This window comes from Zonotrichia leucophrys, chromosome 2, assembly GCF_028769735.1.
Source record: "Zonotrichia leucophrys gambelii isolate GWCS_2022_RI chromosome 2, RI_Zleu_2.0, whole genome shotgun sequence".
Classification (NCBI taxonomy): Eukaryota; Metazoa; Chordata; class Aves; order Passeriformes; family Passerellidae; genus Zonotrichia; species Zonotrichia leucophrys.
In genome coordinates, this window is record NC_088171.1 from 82747208 (window position 1) to 82759656 (window position 12449).

A 12449-nucleotide genomic window follows, 5' to 3' on the forward strand; every position below is an offset into this window, starting at 1 on the left:
GGCCGGGCGGGCGGTGCCGCGGCCGTGCCCGCTGCTCCGAGACTCCCAAAGTCACGGGATGGGTCCGGCTGGAAGGGACCACCACAGTGCTCCAGCGTCCCTGCTCTAGCAGACGCGTCCCAGAGCACGTGGCTCGCGATTGCGTCCGGACGGTTCTTGAAAATATCCAGTGAGGGAGACTCGAAAACCTCTCTGGGCAATCTGTTCCAGTGTGTGGTCACTCACACAGGAAAGAGGTTCTTCCTCATGTTTAGGTAGAACTTCTTTTGCATCAGTTGCTGCCCTTTGCTACTTGTCTTATGTCTTGGCACCGCCAAGAAGAGCCTGGCTCCATCCTCTCGACAACTTTCCTTCACATACTTACAGACATTCATGAGGTTCCCTCTCACTTGTCTTCCCTTCATCTCCGTGAGCGGCTGGCACAGCTGCAGCCCTGCCTCTGTGTTGGTTTCTCACAAATACTGCATTGTCTGACCCCTCCATGACACAGCTCATCCCTGTGGAGAAGTGTAGCCCAGTTCCCACAAAAATAAAAGGGTGGATTTTGAGGAGGAATCCAGAGGAGAAGCAAGTGCAGGCTGTCCTCCTTTGGGGAGGCTGAGCAGCAGAGGGTGTGGGGCTGGGCAGGGCCACTCTGCTCCCTGGGGGAAAGGGGAGGCCTGGGTGCTGGGTCCAGGCAGGTCCATGCAGTTCATTACCAAGGGAAGGCTTTCCTTGCATTGGTAGCACCAAGAAAGCGCCACATTTCCACTGGGTACTTCAGTTTTTATTGGGCTTGAGTCCAGGACTGTGGACAGGACAGGGAGACAGTGTCAGTTCCAAAGGGTGTCTCTAAGGGATGGGTTTCTCGTGCAGTGATCACTAAGTAAAATGGACACTGCTATTGGAATGGGATCAGACACAGACGTGCTGTGATCTGAAGATTGGCTTTCAGAGCCAGTGTCCCAGAATGATATCCGTAATGGTTCTCTTTCTGATCCAATCTAATTCTTTTCTATTTCCATGAGCAGCTTCAGCATGCATATGGATAAAGTGTCCTCTCCTGAGACACCCCCAGAAAGACTCCAGCAGTCTAGGACTCCCCAGACCATTCAATAGAGCCCTTAACGAGGCTGCAGAACAGCACGGAGAAGAGTTGTCTGTGCATAAAGCCAAATACTATCAGGGAATTGTAGTTAGAACAGCCCAATGCAGCTGCACAGTACTTCTTGAATGAACTAGCTGCTGCAGAAGGTGAGAAAAGGAGAGGTCCTGCTCTCTATAATCCTGCTAATTCCTTTCCCTGCTGCCTTGCACAATCCCTGATATTGATCAGTGAGCCAATTTAACTTTTTAATTCAGAGGAGACCACACTTGGAAGAAAAGTAATAGTTTTCGGCAGTTCATTTTGAATTAGCTTACTTTGTGGTCAGAGCTGGCACTAAGGAGGGGGTGGAGAGAGGGTGAGAGAACAAGACTGTCACTTGTTAGCAGAAGATAGTTGTGCATGATGCAGTTGTATTCTCAAACTATGCCCTTAGAGTTCAGAGCAAGGGAAACTGATATGAGGGTGACAGCCTAATATTTATTATTGGAAGTCATTCAGAAAAAGCAGGTCATTAATTTATTTTTATAAAGGAATAGGACTAACAGCCAAAGTACACATAAAAGTACACAATAAACTAACCAAGCCCAAACCACATGAAAGAGCTATTAATTATTTCTCATGCAGGAGTATGTTCACCACAATTTCTTGCATGGTCAATGAAGTGTTCAGATCTTAAGCAGAGATTTCAACTTGAGTTACTGATAGCAGTCCTTCATTTTATGGTTCATCTTCCAAAGTATTTTGGATTGTTTTGGTTTGGTTTTAATTGAACTTGAAACAAGACAAATAAACAGGCCTTTCAACTCTGTTCTTTTTTATATAGATGCTGTAAGAAATAAGCCAGAGAATTACACTGTCTCTTCTTTCAGCCCTGAATACTTTGCATTCTTGCCTCTATGATGGCCTGGGTACAGCAAGGAGAGGTGAGGATGGACAGTATTTCTGCAAGCATAGCTGCTGTAGTATGCTAATGGTTTGAAGAGATACTTTGTAGACCAGCTGTAAAATATTGAGAAGGCTGAGGCAGCTTCAGAGCCAACATCTCAGTCTTTTTATTCCCGTGTTTTGACTTTTCCTACATCCAGTAGAGGTCACATATTCAACCTGCTGAGTTAAAACTCTTAAAACAAGTATTCCTACTGATCAGTGTTTTCATTGAATCATAGAGTGGTTTGCATTGCAAGGAACCTTAAAGATCACCTAGTTCCAACCCTCCTGCCATAGGCAGGGATGCCTTCCACTAGACCAGGTTGCTCAAAGAGGTGGAGGGGGAAACCAAAAAGACACAATGACCAATCTTATGGATTTTTTTTCCAAAGCTCAACAGTTTCATGAGCTGTTTTCTTTGTTTGCTTCCCTGGTCTGCTGCCTTCTTTTAAAAGTCAGCACTTTCAAGAGGGTCTGATTTCCCTCTTTGCTAAAATTATCTTCAACTTCATTTTCAGGCTCAAGTGGTAGAGACCACCGCTTTGTAAGAGGTAGTAACTCAGAAACAGCTTTTGAATGAGGAGAGACTCTCAGCAATCCCAACAATGTCTTGGAAGAGGCTAGGCTGTTTCCTGAAGTAGCCACAAAAAGAGTTGTCCCTCACTGGCTTGTGTTGTGTTAGACAGAATTTCTGAAGCTACAATAGTGCTTTGTCAGTTCTTTGTATGGGTTCAAGGCAGCAGATACTATGTTAGTGTAATAGAGAACATGGGATGAATAGATGGATGGATGGATGGATGGATGGATGGATGGATGGATGGATGGATGGATGGATGGGCGGGCACAATGTGTTTGAAGGTCCACATTTTAAGTACTTGGAAAAGAAGGAAATCTCTGAGAAATCTATAAGCAATGATTAGATAATACACCAATTCCTTTATCTCATGATGATTTGTCAAAGCTTGTAGCACATCACTGAAATATCTCTGCAAACAAGGTATTACATGTTTCCTACATAAATGTGTGCAATATGGAGAAATAATACCCGTTGGTCTGTTGTGGCACGACGACAAGAAAGATTATCATCTTCTAACATCAGCTTTTTCTCTCCTCTGTTTCTAGCCTCTCCAGTGAGAATCTAAATAAAGCATGTTTCTAATCTTGTCTCCTTAAAGTGAGAATTTCCCTCTAAAAGTAGCAAGTGAGAACTTCCTTTGCAAGGATTAAGTTTTTTTTAAGTTTTGTTGATTTTAATTCAGCTGTTCTTTACTGAGTGAAACTCCACACTGAAGAATAAATTCTCAGAATGTTTGGAAGTCAAGTACATCTTGGATCAAAAATATCCTTTCTTTTCAGTAAAGCTTCATTCCCACTGTTGAATTTGTGAGGATGCAGGTAATGAAAAGTCTCCCCCTATACTTGGCACTGGTGAGGCTGCATCTTGAATCCTGTGTCCCCTCAAAGTTCCGAGCCCCTCAAATCAGGAAGGACATTGAGGTGCTGGAGCAAGTCCAGAAGAGGGCAGCAAAACTGATGAAGCGTCTGGAGCACGAATTCCATAAGGAATGGCCGAGGGGGCTGAGGTTGTTTAGTCTGTAGACAAGGAGGCTCGGGGTGACTTTTTCACTCTCTACAATGCCTGAAAGGAGGCTGTAGGCAGGTGGGGGTTGGTCTCTTCTCCCAGCCAGCCATTGACAGCGCAAGAGGACACAGCCTCAAGCTGTGCCAGGGGAGGTTTAGGTTGGACATTGGGAGGAATTACTTCACAGAAGGGGTGATTAGACATTGGAATGGGCTGTCCAGAGAGGTACTGGAGTCACCATCCCTAGAGGTGTATAAGGAAAGACTGGACATGAAATTTGGATTTTGGCCCATATGACCTTGGTTCTGGCCACCCACAATCAAACTGCAAGCCTCTGATGCATTACCTCCTTCAAGCTCACCAGCTCTGATCCCTCTTGTAGCATTTGTTGCCCATAGCCATTCACTTAAGAGCTGGACTCAATGACCCTTGAGGGTCCCTTCCAACCCAGAATATTCCATGGTTCTGTGGTGGGATGGATGGAGAAGGCACAGAGACTAGGGGTCAGCGGAATATCTGACCACACTCATGCCTGATGAAGGTGAGGAAAGGAAAGAACTGAACAAATCAAGGTCTCTAGATGGGGGTGTGAGAGAAAGGCTGTCTCACTGAAGGAGATGCATCTCTAACAAGTGACCTTCAGAGTGTGCTAGTCACCAGGAGATAATGTTGGGGAGGAGGTGACAGGGAGACAGTTTCCTTAGCTGCATTATCATCACTTTTTTTTTTTCTCAGTAGATACATTCCTGAATGAGAGAGTGGAGATACAATTTTCATGTCTCATATGTAGCTGATCACAACAAGGAGACAAGTAGAAATCCAGAACATCAGTTTCTGGTTCTAACAAGGTATGATTTGGGGCATTCTTTTAATCTGTTGTCTGGAAATGCAGGCTTTTACCTTCTTCAAAATGGCTTGTGTCTCCCATTAAAGAAGGCCTAGCATGAGTAACACTGAACAGCTTAAATCATGTTATATTTTCTCCCTTAAACCTTCTACTTGGCTCAGTCCTTCCTCTCTTCAGGGCTCTTCAGTCCTCTTCTGATGAACAGTCAGCATCAGCCAAATTTAAGTTGTTGAGGTATATTCAGAGCCAATTAAAGTACAGAGCCTGAAACAGCTGTCAACCACCAGCCATCTCTTCTTCCCACCCTGTCTTCCTTGCTCGTACAAGGGCTGCCAGCCCTGTGTCAGAGAAGCTGAACACATGATAAATCAGCAGCTGAACAGCTGCAGCTTCCAGCCAGGCATGTTCATGCACATGAAAATCCTTCCCTAGCTGCCCACATAGGATAGCTGTGTGGTAAATGGAGAGCGCGTGGGAGGCGGTTCACAAGGCACTCTGCTCCCTTTGCATGCAGGGTGGGATCAGAGTGGGAGAGGGCGCACGGACAGCCGGGTGTGATCCTTGCCTCACGCTGCTGGATGCGTGTCAACGCTTCTGGCGGGAACTCTGCCTCGGAGACCTTTCATCACTCTGTGCATGGCAGGGATGTGCAATACTACAGCAGGAGCAAGGTAAAGGTGCCGCCTTGACATTCCCACAGTTTATTTCCATTGCTATATTTGGGACTCTGATAGGGATTACTTTCAAAAGTCTGCTTTATTATGAATGTTTATCTTAGCTTGTTACACAGTACTTAAATACTTAACACAGCATATTTTTACAGTATTTGTGGACATATTAAATTACTCTGTATCAATGATGTTCTATGAAATTATTAAAGTTGTTCTTGTGTTATGTTTTGTTTCTTTTAATCATTCAGAGAAGGTTTGGGAGCATATAAGTTTTTGGAAGGTTTGTTTTTTAACTCAGGGATTGGGAATTCTACCTTTGAGACTTGTCACTTTTCATAAGAGAGGATGTTCTGCTGCCAGCAGTAACACTTAATTGAAGACAAATCTCACAGACTTTATTTCTTCAAAGCTTTATATAGATGTGAAATTAAATTGTGATAACAAGCGCAAAGAGGGTTTTAAGAATAATTTCAGCTGTAGAAAATACTCTATGAGAGAGATAATAAACAAAGGAATTTTATGATAAATGTCTATAAAACTTTTGAAAGCATTTTTCTAAGTGGGATCTGTGGAGTTGTGTGAAATCAGATGCTCTGTCGTCCTGTCCTGGTTAACACAGAGCCCTGCAAAGAGTCGCTTTTGTCCGAAGGGTTGCTTGTCTTTGAATGACAGGTTGAGAGAATATATTAAGGCCACTCTCATGGAAGTTCATAGTAATAAACTGGTTAGAATTCCTCCCTTACTTGTGTTTCCAATCTAGGTGGTCCCAGGATCATCTTTAAGTTGTCATTCTCCAGGCTGCTGCAGAGGACAGCTGAAGGCATGCAGAAGGTGTTGTGTGAATCCTGACCGACGGGAGGGATCCCAACTCACATGAGATCTGGCTAGACTGTCATCTAGGAGAAGAATCTATCTGTAATGCATTGTTTCTTCTAGGAACAATATGAGAATAAAAACTCTTCTATCATATCTGCTGGGTGTAAGCTTTCTGCTGGGGAGAGCACGAGGGGACAAGCTGTGAGAAAGCTGATGTAAAAGTCACTTAGTGAGGATGTGCTCTGGAACCCTGATCTGCCAGGTTAACATGGCTATCAGATAGGGCACCAGCTGCTTCTGTACTAAACCTGGAAGGATCATTTATGCATAGCAGAACGACCGTGGTTAGAATTAAGGTTACATCAGGTGTCAGCAAAAACTATCATTGTGAAAGATGTAGCCCACTTTTATTAGATCTCATGCTAGATCAAAGCCGTATTTGATCTTGTGCAGATTTTGAGAAGATAATTTATCTTGTGTGGTCAGCTGCCTAAGTATTTATCATTGGTTCATCCTGCCCACTGGTCCTCAGCTATAGGCAGCACAGGCACATACCTACACGAATTCACTCTTTAAATAGAAACTGCTCCATTGCAGTGCACCTCCCTCTCCTTAAGTGTATCTATGTCCTGTCTCTCCACCTTCAAAGCTATTATTTTTAACTGTTATTGGGCCACAACTAAATCACTTGGACATCTCCGGAAAGAGATTTCCATAAGAGAAACAGCTTTTTGCCAATAGAAAAGTGCTGACCTGAGCTGTATTTGCATTGGGCCGTGGATAAGTTAGCAGAGAAATACAGAAGATCAAAGGAGAGCAAGATTTTTGGCAGAGTTTTTAGCTAAAGCTGATGTACAGCAGCTGTAGGATAGATTAGATAGGGACTGATAAGAAAGAATAATATGGTTTAGCTGGTCCTTTAGAATGAGGATAGGAACAAAGATAGGAAAAGCATGCATCAGTAAGAAAACATGGCTGGCAATTTTATTTGATGTAGAGAAATATCTGGACTAGGAATAAGAGGAGCAAAAGAGGTGGAGTGGTCAAAATGCAGATGTTGGCCAGGGGGATAGGAAAACTGTCAGAATGAAGGCTCATCAGTCAGCACACACATGTCCATTTTCTCTTTGAAAGACCTAAAATCAAGGCCAGGAACCAGAAGAGTACTCAGTCACCTCTCCCCCAGATTTCCTACCAGCTCTCCAAATTTCTTGCACCAAATCCTCCTATGGGTCCTATCCTGTGGTTTAATACTGGAATCGTATAGCACTGTACAACTTTCTCTGCCTTCCTTGAGAAATAAAAACCAGCCTGACCATCAGCTCTTTCCAGCGCATGGACAGACTGTGGACAGACATCAGCTGGGACTTCTCCAGCACTTCTTCAGCTTGTCAGTACCACTTCACCGTGGGACCTTACATACATGCAGTCCATCAGATATGCCTTTGGGATCCTGAAGGCTGTAGATGAACAGAACATACCTGGGCGTTCCAAACTTTTGATGGCAGTGCCAATATCTCCTGTCTGTGGGTATCAGCAGTGAATCACACAGAATATTTTAGATTGGAAAAGACCTGGTCCGACCAGGTCCAGTCAAGTCCCACCTTTAACCTAGTACTGTCTGTTCCACCGCTAAACTGTGCGACATCTGCACATCTTTCAAATACTTCCAGGATTCCTTCAGAGAGTCAACCCTTGGTGACTCCACCAGTTCCCAGGCAGTGTATGCCAATGCTTTGCAACCCTTTCAGTGAAGAGTTTTTCCTAATAGCCAATCTAAACCTCCCCTGGTGCAGATCAAGGCCTCGATGTTCTGTAACTTATTACCTGGCAGGAGACTGACTCCCAGCTGGCTACACCCTGCTTTCAGGCAGTTCTAGAGAGTGATAAGGTCATCCCTGAGCCTCCCTTTCTCCAGGCTAAACAATTCCACCTCTCTCAGATTCTCCTCATCAAAATTGTGCTCCAGACCCTTCCTCAGTCCATTGCCCTTCTCTGGACTTGCTCCAGCACCTCAATGTCCTTCTTGTAGTGAGGGCCCCAGGACTGAGCACAGGATTTGAATACTCACCAGTGGCTCACAGAGGGGGCGGATCACTGCCCTGCTCCTGCTGGCCAGTATTGCTGGTACTGGCCAGGATGCCATTGGCCTTCTTGGCCACCTGGGCACACTTTGGCTCATGTTCAGCTGGCTGTTAACCAGCACCCCCAGGCCTTTTCCAGTGTTCAGCTTTCCAGCCACTCTTCCCCCAACCTCTGGTGTTGCACAGGGTTGTTGTGATCCAAGGGCAGAACTCAGCATAGTGAACATGATTGTTACCTGCAATAGCAGATTCCATTCCACAGCCATGCAAACTGGGTTAAGGAGTCTGTTCATAATGTTAGTCTCTAATCTCGGCAAACATGGGCTTCGCAGTAAGCCTATGCCTCTGGGCTCCTGGGCTCATAATCTCTATGGACCTGCAGATAACACTGAAGAAACAACATTCATTTGTTGTGGTAAGAGCAGAAAAGACATGAGGAAGGGTGAATTACCAGCATTTAAACAGATTAGGATTTCTGATAGCCTGAGGTTACTGTGCTTAGTTTAAGAGAGCAGAATATCTGTTGCTCCCTCCAGGCAGGTCATGGGCCAGAGCAAGGAGAGGCTACCATTCCTGCTGCCGTGTGCCAAGCTGAAGCTCCCATGTAGCTTTGTGATGTGGCAGCTTTGCTTTTACCCATGCCTCAAATTCACCACTGGCTCAGGGCATCCAGAAGCCTGGAAACAGTTCCACATTCCTGCAGTGAGGCCTCACAGGCTGGCGATCCACTCCAGTGAATCCAGGCAGTTCATTGATGGTCTTAGTGCTTCTCAGCTGAGTAGAGGTCTGACAGCCCTGCAGCCCGGAGCCTGCCTTGGGGTAGTCTGACCTCCATCCAGTATACCACAGCTCAAATTGAAGATCTTTGCCATAGTTGCTGACAGATGACACTTGCAATGGGACAGACTTTACTTGCAGAGTCTCCTGCAGAGCTCATGGTGTGGTATTGACTGACACCATCAAGCAGATAGGTATTCATTCCTTCAGAAACATAAAAGTTCAACTTTTTTCTTTCATTATGGTAGCAAGGATGCATGGACCTCTTTCTCCTGGGAAACAAGTTAATTTGGACACATGACAGATGTACTGTGGCTCCACACCCTGCCTGGTGGGGCACAGAAGGGTTCTCTTTTCATCACCAGGCTGTAGCTGTTTTCTCATTCAGCATTGTCTGGTGATAGCTGTGAAGTTCATCCCAGCTCATGAGGTGGTGACAGACATATCCATGAGACTTATTTTTGTTGGATGGAAATAATCAGTGTAGACTGATCAGTCCCTTTGCCCTCTCTTGATCCTTCTCTTCCATAACTTACCTTTGAGAACTGTACACAGTATCAGTCTGTACCCCACGATGCCCAGTGAGATGCTTCAGGAGTTCCATCACATAAATCTGTGGCTGACTCTTGGCTGTGAAGTGCAGACCCCTTCAGAGTTTTCCCTTGAATTGGATCTGTTATGGATAGACAGGGGAACATACAAGGATCTGTCCTGAAGATGTGGAAGCTGCCTTTTTCACCTTTTGCCCTGTATTTCTTCCTGATGTTTTCTGCTTTCAGAATCCTTGTGACAAGTGAAATCCTTTCCAACACCTGCCCTGAGTGTGGTATGTTTCTTGTTGAGGACATGTTGTGGTTAACCACATACTACTTGGCTTTGCAATAAGATTCTCTTGCCTGGTGCTGGCCTGGAAACCATCTGTTCCTACTAGCAATGGCTCTAGTATAGGGCTGGGAGACAGGGTGGAAGTGGTTTGACCTTGATTATACCATATAGAATGGACAGCCCTGCCTCAGCTTTCTACACAGCTACAAAGAACAATTTCTTGACATTTTTACTGCATGGCATAATTCTTAGCTGGGCCTGATTCACACTCTCTCATTCAGTTTGAACTCTCTCATTTGGGCCACATGGAAACCAGCAAGAATCACGGACAAAATGTTTTGACCTCACAGGAATTACATCTACAGTTACCCACAAGGAAGGAAAAATGGTCTGTGATGTCTCAGGGCAGATCTCATCTATCATCCTGGAAAGTTTCAAATTGGATCTGCTCGAACAAAATATTTACAGTATACATTAGGAAAGATAAAACCTTTTCTAGATCAAGTAGAGCTCTGGCTGAATGCCCAGCCTTGCTGCCAAACAGCTGGCCTTGCTGTTGGACAAAGAGTAGGAAGAGGCAGTCTGTTTTTCTGGAAGAATCTGTACAGAGGCTAACAAAGATAAGGGGCCTTGTCCCTGGAAATGAAAATTACCTGTAGTCTTCACGAGTATCCATTCCAAATCCTTACTGGAGAACTTTTCAGAAAACTGATTTACTTAAAATGAAAGCCCATTCAAAGGCTGTTGTTTAAAATCCCTTTGGAGACGTGTGTTCCTAGGCTGAAAAATACGGTGTTATGGAAAGCAGTCTCTATAAACAATAGAGCCATGCTTTTCCCCTACATCTTATGCTACAGTCACCTACTTTAGAACATATTTAAGTTGAAAACAGCTAATAAATGTAGAACTCAGCTTTTCTGGTCAGTACCAGCATTTCCCTTTCTGCTCCTTCTGTAAACAGTGCTTTGCAAAAATTCACCAGCACAAACACAAACAATTCTATGATAAAGAGTTTCAATATTATTAAAAGAAAAACCAAAAACCCCAGAAAAAGCCCAACCAAAAAAAACCCAAAACGTTTAAAAACCCCACCCCAAAATAAAACTTTGCTCTGAGTAGGCAATCTTTTTTCCACAGAAAACTCTCCAGGACCCCCTCTGATTATCAGTTCATGAGATAGTACATAAATTCACTGTATGTGAAACAATGTTACATGAATAAATAATTTAATGGACTTTTTTTCCCCTGATGTTGTTTATTGTTTGTTTGTTTTAACTGAAGGCGTTTAGTGAAAATCTGAGGCAAGAACGGACTAAATATACCAGAAGCCGGGATGGAGCTGATATATTTAGAATTTTGCTCTCAGAATTTTCCATTTCCAAGTGGTGTCAGCTCTGGAGGTTGAGGACCCAGGGCCTCTTGCTGGATGCTGTCCATGTCTGAGCACAGTCAAAGGTGGACTCAAACTGTGTCCCCATGCATGCGTGGGCTGGTGCCTCCAAGTGCCGGTGACTGAGATCCAGGGGCAGCTACTGGGCAGACTGGGTGCCTGAGCCCAGCTGCTGGACTTTATACATTTGTATTGACATATTTCCCAGAAACGGACAAAAAACTTCCAAGCCCAAACAAAAGTTGTAAGCCTCTGAAAGGTTGAACTAAAAAATGCTCTGGGTGGGTTTTCATTTTTCCTGGCGTCCTTGGCTGCTGCTGTGACACCAAAGGAGGGTCTATGCACTAAGTGCTGGCAAGGTCTAGCTATCAGTAACTCTGTAGAGAATGGTGCCTCTTACTGAGGGCTGTCATGCTGGGGGCTGGAGGGGAAAGAGGATCATGAGCACGAAGTTTAGCACTCCTTGTTGTTCTACATGTTGTGCAAAACAGACACAGATGGCTGGTGCAGACCTCTGCTGGTAATTTATTCATGCTTGTTTGGGGGTGCATTCCTGTCTGCTTCCAGGATCCCTGAGCTGGAGGAGAGGACTGTCTTTGAATTTGCTGCTGTGAGTAACAATTTCTGCTCTAGGCAGTGCTTAGAGGGGACTGGAAACTATGATGCAATAGGTACCCAGTGAGCCCACATCTGTGCAGTGCCACAATAAGACAATTGAGAAGAGTGTTAGACTGGATTTTATATGTTAAAAAATGTTAGATAATCATTTCATGTTTCTAATTAGCCTAGTGTTAATGAAGACACAAAGTGGCAAAAGATGACAGTATTACTCGATGAAAAATAAAGCACGGCTTGTCATTGGCAGTGTTACTAGCAATTTATCTTTTTGATCTGATGCAGAAACAAGAACATGCAAGAAGATCTCTGAGGTTTAGCCACAGTAGCAGATGGGATTACATCTGCAAAGGAGATTGTTTTGTCTGCTTTGAATTGAAATTAAAAGCTGTTGCAATGACAATTCATCTAGTATGAAGAATTAGGAAACAAAGTACAATTACTTTGGGGTTTTTTACTTTTAATAGTAACCATTTAAAGAGTAGTAATTACAGCATATTATTCATTGAAGTCTGGAATGTCTACATTGCATGGCAATTTCATTTTAGGAAAACCACTTAAAGTTATTGACAAAAGACTTTTCCTACAAATGCCATGTTAGCGTTTTATTTTGAACTTTTATAAATTCAGATGTTTTATTTGGGTTGCACAACTAAGTTTTGGTAATAGAGGGGCTACAGGGGTGGCTTTTGTGAGAAGCTGCCAGAAGCTTCTCCCATGTCCAGCAGAACCAATGCCAGCCAGCTCCAATACAGACCTGTCACTGGCCAAGGCAGAACCCAGCAGTGATGGTGGTGGCATTGCTGGGATAACAGCTAAAAAGGAGCA